Source organism: Lepidothrix coronata, unplaced genomic scaffold (assembly GCF_001604755.1).
Source record: "Lepidothrix coronata isolate B3197 unplaced genomic scaffold, Lepidothrix_coronata-1.0 Scaffold76, whole genome shotgun sequence".
Lineage (NCBI taxonomy): Eukaryota > Metazoa > Chordata > Aves > Passeriformes > Pipridae > Lepidothrix > Lepidothrix coronata.
Window position 1 is genome coordinate 1,998,976 of NW_016690256.1, and position 10,818 is coordinate 2,009,793.

The window sequence follows — 10,818 nt, forward strand, 5'->3', positions numbered from 1 at the left end:
AGCATAAATACATGGTGCTATAATGCCTAACTGTTCTAAATCTATCCAAGGCTTGCCTGTGCTACAGCAATTAGCTTCAATTTTTCCACCTTAGTTAACATAGTCAAGGTTATAAAGCAATGTGTGACAGCATGGGATGATCAGATTAGCTGCAGAGGGGTTGCAAACAAAAACTGTGGGTGCACAGATGTTACAGTACTAGTTTAATAATCTCAGCAAAAAAAACTGTAACTCAGAACTAGTTCCACATCATCTATTTCAAATTTAAAGTATTATTTAAGTTAGGTTGTATGGATTCCTTATTAGGATAACAATTCATATCTTGAGCCAACACTTTGGGGAACACAAGCAACTAAGTATTCAGATGGCTTCTAAGGGGCTAATTTTCATGAGTGTGTCTCAGGTCAAACAGAGAAAGTAGCCATTTCTTCCAAAAATTGTTTTGTGCTCAACTTGTAACAAACATAGCAGTTCCTAATGTGTTTTATGTATCTTCATATCACTTCTCTTTGGTGGCTTCTAGCAATATCCACTAAGCATAATGGTAAATTCCAAGCTTTTGAGCGCTATGTCTAAAGATCTGGTATAACAGCAACTAAAACAACTCCAGACAAATAAAACACTTAACATATAGAGGATCTTTTTTCCTCACTTATTGTATAAAGCTGCTTTAAAGTATGAACCCACAATCTGTTCCCCTTGTTTCTTTTGTGTCAGGTTTCACTGAAGTCACTGGTTTTGGGCAGATTTTCCACCTCTGGTAGATGGTGGACACAATTTGGCAAATTTCTAGACTAAGGACTATGCAAAATATAAGTTCTAAAGTAATACATATTTACGCCATAAGAATTAGAACAGTATCACAAAGAATCAGGCCTCCTTAGGAGGTTACATAATTCCATATGTTCATTTTTATTTGTACTAAAGTGATAAAAATCTGTCAAGTGTCTTTCTATAATACCATAAATGTGTGAATGCAACCTGAGTATCTAGCAAACAGAGCCTTTTTAGAAGAGGTTGTTGTAGGTAAGCCAGAATAAAAGCTTTAATTTAGAATTAATGAGCTCAATTTGTGTCAATACCCTTTCAGGAGTAAATGTAAAATTTAATTATACTGTGTCAATCCCTAACAGGTTGGATTTCCTTGGGTTTTTTGATACATTCTATTCTGTGTCCTCTTTGCTGGTCATTAGGGACCAGGCATCTTAATCACATGGCCATTTCAAAATTAAACATTTTTCCCTTCTGTTTGCAATAAGTAATAAAAGACAAGTCTCTATTGCCTTCCAAATAGGCAGTGGTACTGAAAAGTGGGGTTAAAATTTATTTTCATTCTAGTTCTCCATATACACCCTTCTGGGTGCCCCAGCACCTCAAACTACATGCTGATGAGCCAGGAGGTTCCAGACATGAGAGATCAGCACAAAACACTCAATAAAAATGGTGGTTGAGTATCTTCACCCTAAGACATCATTTACAATTCAGCCACAACACCAGTAATAACAGGATGTCTTTCATTTTCTACCTTTGAAGGTCCATACAAACAAAATCTCATGATCCCAAATATCTTGGGAAGCATATGGATATTACTGATAGAAAAATGCATTGAATGAAAGATAATTACTCTGTCATTCCAGAAAGATCATAATTTATTTGACCAGGTTCAGCTTTCAACAAAAAGCCTTTTGGACTCTGAAAATCAGGCTTTGTTATTCTTACACACCATTTTTTTAGATAACGTATTTTCATTGAATTTTTCTGTTCAGGAATAGCTGTTCCAAAAGAACTTTATGTATGCAGCTTGAATTGTTGTACATCAATATTTTATCTTCAGACTTTTTTTCTTCTATTTTAACCTGCCTGACAATATAAAATGGGGAGGGAGGGAGAGAGGGAAGGAGATTGAAGATGCATGTTTAAATAGCAGTTTTGTTTTACTTATTGAAACAGCTTGTCTAGCTGGATGAAATGAAATTGGTAAACAGATGTGGGAAATGAAATTTAATGTCAATTGCCGGGAAACAATCACTGAAAATATCTTTTACTGCACCAATATTTATGCATGTGACCGCAGGTTCTATTGTAATAAAAGATGGTATTTCTGACAAAACATGGAATATGAGTAATTTGTAAAATTAATTCATTAACCAAAGTAGGCACATATAAGCTAATTCAGCTTTCCTCACATGTAGCCAATTTCTGATATATAAGTATATTTTAATGGTTTCATTTAGGCTGCTTATTTTCTCTACAACCTCTCTTTTAAACCATCTGAGTTAGTGTTTGACATTGGTTAAAGGGTTATATATCTGCGACAGAAACTTTCCACCTTTTCTCCCTCTTTGATATGCAATTCCAGATGCAGCTTTTATGGCTCCAGCTCTTCAAAGAACCTCAGTTCAAAGACTGATTTTAAAGGCAGAATTTTTTGGCTCACAAATAGATGCATCATCAGTTTGGGGGTTCATTAGTAAACACAGGCTCAATTCTTGGAAGTCTGGCTGAGTAATAAATGGCCTAAATTTGTAAAACGGGCAGCTGCATGTCTAAGATATAGTAAATGCATTTTTCTTCAGCTGTCAGGGCAAGCTGGTACCTGCAGCAATGTCACACACTTGACCTTTCACAATTCCCTTTTTTTAATAATTGTTTTATTAATAACATTAAAAAAAGAGGTACCTGTCTGCAGTGTAAGTTTAGTGTTTATTTACAGTTTTCAGCTTTTCTGAAACAACAACAAAAAAATTAGCATTCTGGTTTCACTGACTGTTTTAATAATGCAATCTGACATTCTGACACTCCATGGCTGAAGGTGCTGCAAGACTCACAACAAATCTGCAGTACTTGGTGGCATGCTTGCAGCTACACTGATCAAAGCTCATAACAAGGAAATATATTTGACTGCACAATTTTAGAATATTAATTTTATGAAAAGCATCTCCTTTGCAATTGCAGTGCATCAGATATCTATTTGAGATTGAAATCTGTATTCTCTGTTTCATATACAGTAATAATAATTTACAAAGGCAAGATACTAAACTGAGAAAGGCATAGCATAGTAGTCTCAAGAGCAGAAGCTGAGCAAATGAACATCTCCTGGTAGGATTTTCTGCAGGTCAACAACAAAAAGTTGTTCTAGACTGAAAATTGCCTGGTTTCTTCCAGGAAATGAGCTTATAGTTAGGCTGTAGTAGCTCGATCCTACACCAACTAGTAATAGTTGCACCTGGCATCTGCAGAGTTTAAGTAATTTTAGAAGACAAGCTTCAGTTTGTTTGAGAAATAGTATATTTGTTAAAGGTTTAAAAATCAGCGGTGCTTAAATATTTCCACAGGTAAATAAAAGGTAATTTTGTGTACATTAATTCCCATGCAAATCTATCCATGTATCTTCTGGTTTCATGAATTCATGCATTTCGTTTTCACAAACCATGCAAGGAAAGGGCCTTTACAAGACATTCCTTTAACACTGGTGCTTCAGCCACATCCAAAATTCTGCAAATAAGATAAGCATCGTGAATGGGGAAGCAAGAAATGCAACCAGGGTCAGGGTGAACAGAAACATCTTGGACTGATCCAAGACCAATTCAAGAAGCACTCAAAGGCAATAGAAGATGCTTCACAACTTCTTCAGCAAGACATTTAGCAAAAATATGACACAGCATGAAACTTTTATCACTTAGAGGTCTATGAATTTTCTAGGGCACAAATTGGTGGTTTTACTTTGTGTGCCTTGAAATGTGCTTTTTTTACCAGCTACCTTGCCAAAGATGTCTAGTTTATTTCAGGAATTCTCTCTCTTTGGCCTTTAGTGCCATCCCATCTCCTTTACTTGACAGTTGGTGAGGAGCTCTTAGATCAGTCATTAAGACTGAGATTGTTGTGATTTAACCTCAGCCAGCAACTAAGCACCGCACAGCCACTCACTCACTCCCCCACCCAGCAGGATAGTGGGGAAGAGAATTGGAAGCATAAAAATGCGAAAACTCATGGGATTCCACCAGCAACCTTGCTGATAAAATTCAGAAAGGAGCTGATCTGAGAGGGAAGGGAGCGAATCCAAAAACTTTTACTCCAACTGGATTATAAAAACTCTTTATTTCAGGTAGTTCAGACAGTAACAAATCCAGACGGCAGAAAACCTTCAGATAAATTGACAAGTGGGATGGTTTAATATTAATGAATACTACACAAATAGAGAAAATTGACAGAAGTAGGGGTAAGAGCCTGTCCTTTCATAGGTTTCATTTTTATTAATATTAAGAATCAGACATTACAGCAGAAACCTTTCATGTCCTAAGGTCTTCAAGGCTAAGAACTATGCTTCTTCCTCCTGTCCCCATCTCTATGCAAGTACAGATATTAGACTAACAGAACAAAATGAAGTGCTCTTTCCCAAAGAGGCTCATAATCTAAACATTCAAAGAGATATAATGATTGGAAATATTGCAGACTCTATGACTAGCATAATAAAACTAGATGAATATTTATCATGTTCACTAGATCTACTTCTCTACCCATTTTATATGCCTGTTCCTTCAGTGTTTATTCTTTTAGCTCTGTATATATATATATATATATATAAATGGCCATAATTTTACGGTTTCTATCTCAATAAGCTCACATGCATTTTTTGTCTGAGTCATCCTCCATCTTCACGCCATAAACTGCAGTCTGGTGTGGGAATGCAGAATAGTGTGCCTGGAAACACCATGTCTTGGGGTTGGGGGCTCGGGATATTTTGGCAAATCCCCTATGCTGGAGCCCATCTTCTCTCCTTTTTCAGTGGAAATACCAGTCCTAGGCAGTGCTTTGCATTCCTGGCAAGTGGAAACAAGGACTGCTGCCACACAGTCTTAGCTCAAGTATGCAGTTGAAGATGTCATTACTCCTACCTTACTCCTACCTCCTGATAAAGCCAACACAGATAATGGGTCCAACATGTCACACAAGTCAGCAGTTTACAACTCCTCAGAGGTCTCGCCTTTGATAGCATAGCCTCATATGACTTTAGATGCAGTCTTACCCACTAGTGATTGAACTCTTTGAAGAAAGCCAGATCTGAAATGGGATATAAGTACTCAGTGGAAGTCACTATTCAATATCCATCATTGCAGTCCTCAAAACACAGAGGCAGCTGCCAGTCCCAAGACATTCAGCTCTGCAGTGCCTCAGCTCCTGGCAGCAGCAGTGCTCCAGGTGCCTCAGCTCTGCCTCTTGGCATGATCGCAGATGCCACTGTGCTGACAAGGCTGAGCAGCTTAGTAGTCAATTCTCAGTATTCCTCCCCCACAGAGCTCCTCATTATGAATTTTTAAACAACAACTTCAAAGTGCTACTGCCACCCTCTTTTCCATTTAATAACCCACTGGTTTAAATATTCAACATTTTCTTTCTGGTGGGGTTTGAAGCCTGATCTCATGTTGCCTTGAGGTGGAGCAAGCAATAGAACTGTTGACTTCCTAGATTCAAACATTGTGGGACCAGGTTTAGACTGAATTACTCAAAGGATTTTCTGGAAGCAAAGGCATCCACTTGGAAAGAGGGCAAAGACTTGAATTGCTTTCCCTGCTTGAAACACTCTTTCATGCGTTTTAGTCCATTGTTCTGGTATTGGCAGGGGTAGAGTTAGTTTTTTCCATGCTAGCTGTTATAGTGACATGCTTTGGATTTGTGCTGGAAACAGTGCTGATGACACAGGGATGGTTTCATTATCCCTGAGTGGCGCTTACACAGAGTCAAGGCCCTTTCTGTTCCTCACCCCACCCCACCTGCAAGGAGGCACAAAGGACTTGTGAGGAGATTTGTTCAGGACAGCTAATCTCGGCTGAGCCAAGGGATACTCCAGACTGTATGGTGTCATGCCTAGCAATAAACTTGTAGAAAAGCTGATCAGGGAAGCCACTGCTTTGGGAATGATTGGACATTGGTCAGTTAATGGTGAGCAATTTTTTTCATTTGCATCACTTGTCTGTCTCGGTGTTTATGTCTCTCTGTGTTATTTTAGTTTTTGTTACAGATTATTATCATTATTATTGTTGGTATTATTATTGTTATTATTAAACTGTTCTTGTCACAACCCAGTTTTACCCTTCCAATTACCTCCCCCCCATCCTGCTGAGGGGAGAATGAGCAAGTGGCTCTGTGGTGCTTGGTTGCTGGCTGGGGTTAAACTGTGACATCCATGGGGTTTTGAAAAAAAAAGAAAAAAAGCACAAAACTTATATGTCTTCTATTCCCAGCTTGCTGCAATAACCAACACAGTACGAAGGCACTTGGCCACAGGTTTCCTTTTCCTTAATAAATCCTGAACTGCTCGATGGAGAGTGAATGAGCTTCATCACAGCTTTTATGAACCTTATACCTCAGGTCAAGAATCCCGTGGCCTGGTGATTTGGGGATTGTTGTGAAAGCACGGTTAAAAATCAAGCTTATGATTTAGAGGTGCAAGTTCTATAAAATCTATAAAATATCATCTGTGGTTTTTATATGTTACCTCTGTATGTTTATGCATCACAGGTAAACTTTGTGAATAGAAATGAGATAGCTGCATTTGCATTTCTGTAAAGCCAGGTTTGATTTAAGACAAACAAAAATCATAAATACATCTGGATGCACATTGATCCTCTGCTCTAAAAACAATAAATGCATTTATGATGTAATCTACCACCTAATAAAGAAATTAAAGAGCAAAAATAAACTACAAAAAGGTAGAAATTACTTGAAAAATATCTCTTGAGTGTTAATAAAGGTATAAGAGAGAATCTGGCAGTGGGCGTTCATAAGAGAATACTCTTATGAAGTAAATAATTGGAAGTCAGAACAAGTACATATGTCAAACGAATGGGGCTGTCAGCAAGAACATGGCAGAGCAATGTGTTGCAATGATTAAAGAAAAAACATGGAACATACGAAATAACAATATTTCAATTTTAACAGGAAAGAAAGACAATATTTTAAATTCACAAGGGAAACAGGAAGTTATTGTAGATCTTCTTATGACAGTTTGAGTAAAGCTGCATCAGCAATACCAAATTGCCGCAGGTGGATGATATTTATAAAAGGGGAAATCAGGATTGCAAATGTCACTAAAAATCAGAGACTTAAACTGTGTGTCAGATTTGTATATGCTCATTGTCCGTGAACAGATACATTGAAGTATCTACATCAAAGAATTCAAGTAAAAGTAGATCGAATTCTGGAACTATGGGAGCCCCACAGTGCCCACTGAACTATCAGTGGGTGTGTCACCATTATACAAGGGAGACACAAAAAATACAAAATCGACAGCAATGCTTATCAAGTATGCAAAGGTCACGAGGAAAAATATCCCCAAATACAAGCCAGTTGGTTTCAGAGTAATAAGATTCATTTAGAAACAAAATAAAGTTTTCTTTTCTGATTTCTGAACACTGAGGGCTTCATATGATTTTTTTTCTCCCAGATTTTCTCATCAAACAAGATCTGGAATAATCTTTTTCTAAAAAAAAGGCAACAAAAATTCCCTCAGTCCCATATGATTCCAGAAACTGGAGCTTAACAAGGCTCAGCAAAAACATTGCAACTAACTTGTGCTAATTAGCAGCTTTCAGTGACTGTCCAAATTCAATTGTCATTTCTGAAAACATTGGCTTTAGTACAATATACAGTCCAATATATATGTAGTATTTATAGAAAGAATACTATGTATAAAGATAGTATGTATCACTTATATGTGGTATTATACACACAGCTTTCTTAGTACAACTATAGCAGATTTGTATGCAACTGTAGTTGTAGGGCTGCTAAATCTCATAAGAGAAAGAAAGTTCCTGTCAAAAAACTCTCCTCTGCGGACTCACCTCATGGGCCAAGGCTCCTCCCAGGACCCAGCTCTAGCCCTGACTTTCCACAGACTGCAGCTTTCTTAATGGCATATATCTCTGTGCCGGTGTGGGGGTCCTCCAGGAGCTACAGGCAGATCTCTGCTCCACCGTGAACCTCCTTGAACTGCAGGAGGACAGCCTACATCACCATGGTCTGCACGACAGGCTGCAGGGGAATCCGTGGTCTGGCACTTGGAGCACCTCTTGTCCCTCCTTCTGCACTGACCCGGTGTCTGCAGGGCTGTTCTTGTCACATATTCTCACTCCTCTCTCTCAGCTGCTGTGCAGCATTTTATACCTTTCCCTAAATATTTTATCACAGAGGCATCACCAACATCACTGATGGGCTCATTTTTGGCCAATGGTGGGGTCATTCCGGAGCAGCTGGAACTGTGTCTGCGAGATGTGGGGGCAGCTTCTGATGTCTTCTCACAAAAGGCATCACTACAGTCCTCCTAGACAGACTGTAGTCAGAAAATTAGGACAGATCTAGGAAATGGAAAGCAGATATATGATGGATCAATGGAAGGTAGAGCTTTAGAGCTCACTGATTAAAATACCTTCATAAAATGTGTAGGACAGTTCATTGTAGTCTCTTGGGATCTATCAATTCAGCATGCTACAGAAAGGGTGATGTACATTTTCTTTCCTATTTCTTGGTGATTGTTATACAAAAGCAACACCCTAATAGGGTGAAGATCAACCAAAACCATCTTCTTGGATTAAGTCTCAAGTGTATCTTTCTTTTCTTGGTGAGGAAGATAGAAATACCAAGAAGTACAGTATAAATGTGAAAAAGTAATAACATAAAAAAACCCCTAATAATCCTAGGTTGACGGGAACTCCTGTAAGGGCAATTTAATTATTTTGAGAGAATATCTTGCTTTTCCCCGGGAACTATAGATTTGCTATGAGGAACATGAGTTTAGATTTCTCTTTTCTTGTCCATATATTACTAATTACCTTTGGTATTTGAAACTGTTTGTCTTATTTGCATCTTCTTTGATGCCCTTTTACAAGACAAAGTGAGATATTAGTTTACTGGTGGCTGGTTTTTGTTAATAGTCAATTGGGTTTTTTCTTTGCTGTATCTTACCTTCCTGTATTTTATCTTTTGTCAAAGATAGTAAGAGATGAAGATGGATTTTTCCTTTCCAGCTGAGATTTTAACCAATTTTAGCCAATACTCATGCTGCAACAAATGGTCCCCTCCAGGTCATTTGGTAGACGGTGTCACTTCTAAATGACTATAAGCCTGTTAATCTTGTCATAACTCGTTTATGAGATTTCAGCCAGTCAATCTATCATAAGAATACATTCTATCAGCCAACAAATTGATATAAGGTTTGCCTTTGTTCCATCCTGTTTTTTCCCCTCTTTGTCTCAATGGTGGTCCCCTTTGTTGTCTGTACAGTTTTGACAGTTTGTGGTTGACCCCATTACACTGATCTAATTGATGACCACTGGAATTATGATGCCAAAGCAGCTGTTAATCATGTAACACGTCTCACTTCTTTTACCACATTAGCCCTCTGGGAAATCCTTTAGCAAAGTATATCCACATGTTAAGCTCCTTTGAACAATCAGTCCAGCTAAAGCCTTAGCCACCAAAATCCATTTCTTTTCTTTAGAAATCAGTCTCCTAATTTCTAGCGACTTAGCCTTTTTTCCACCAGGTTAGAACCAAATTATATGAATATTTCATGCACAAAGAACATTCATTTTGGTACAGGTAAATGGAATTAACACAGTAGCTGTCAAATTATGTGAATCGTAATTTTTCCTATTTTGAAATATGTAACAACAGCTTGCAAGCTTGAAACACTTCACTGTTCTTCCTTTTTCCTATGTGCTGAAAATTGCCTAGAATATTTATCAAGATGAATAAAATTTGCTCAGCTTTCACCTTACCCTAGAAAATCTTTTTGCCATATCTCATTCTGTACAGTAGAAACAAGAGAGAAAATTCTTCATGTGGGCATCTGAGGCAATTCAGACTTTTTTTGGTAAAACGTTTTTGTTAATAGTACATCCTGGGAAGAACATCAATATCTTTCTGTCTTAATTTTGTGACAATTTATATGCTGTTGTGGGTAGATTGCCCATCAGATGCAATATGTTAGATAAAATATTTTTTGAACCTTCTTAGTGGGAAATTTTTTTTATAGGTATTGTGGATAGTTCTCTGAAATTATTTGATTTTATTATTTCTCCTACCAGAATCATAAGAATTGTACTAAAATGTTAGATCAGGGTATTTTGAGATAATGAAATATCATAATATATGCATGTGTATTGTGTGCAGTGAATCAGAGGATTACAAAATGTCTTTTGAGATATACTTGTGCACTTAGGCAAGTGAACAATCTAACCTACTGCTGTAAAATATAGTGGCTTTCTCAATAAGATAAAAGGCGTGCTAACAGAAAAACATCTCTATACAAAGCATACAAAATAGAAATGCTGACATGGTAAGTAATCTACCAAGCTACACTAAAATTCTGATTTTAATTCCCACTGTGCTTTAGCAGCAAGAAACATTTTATGATTTTTTTAAAAGACATTCTCATAACATTCATCACACTGATTAATTCTTAAGGTTTTCCTCTCTGACCTTGTTAAATTAGAAAGAGTGCTGCTGCCTCCTGATCTGCCCACGGAGATCGATCCACCCACAGAGCTCACTCTGTCTGGCTCACCCTAGGTCATAGAATCATAGAACCATAGAACAATTTGAGTTAGAAGGCACCTTAAAGATCATCTATTTCCAAACTCCCTACCGTGGGCCCCTGGTGGTCTAGTGGTTAGGGTGCAGGACTCTCACCGCTGTGACCAGGGTTTGATTCCCAGCCCCCGGGCAGATGGAGCTCGTCAGCCCTGTGAGGCAATCCATCTAAGAGAAGGTCACTCTAAACAAACCTACGTCCTGGGGACCTCACTGCCACTGTCCAAG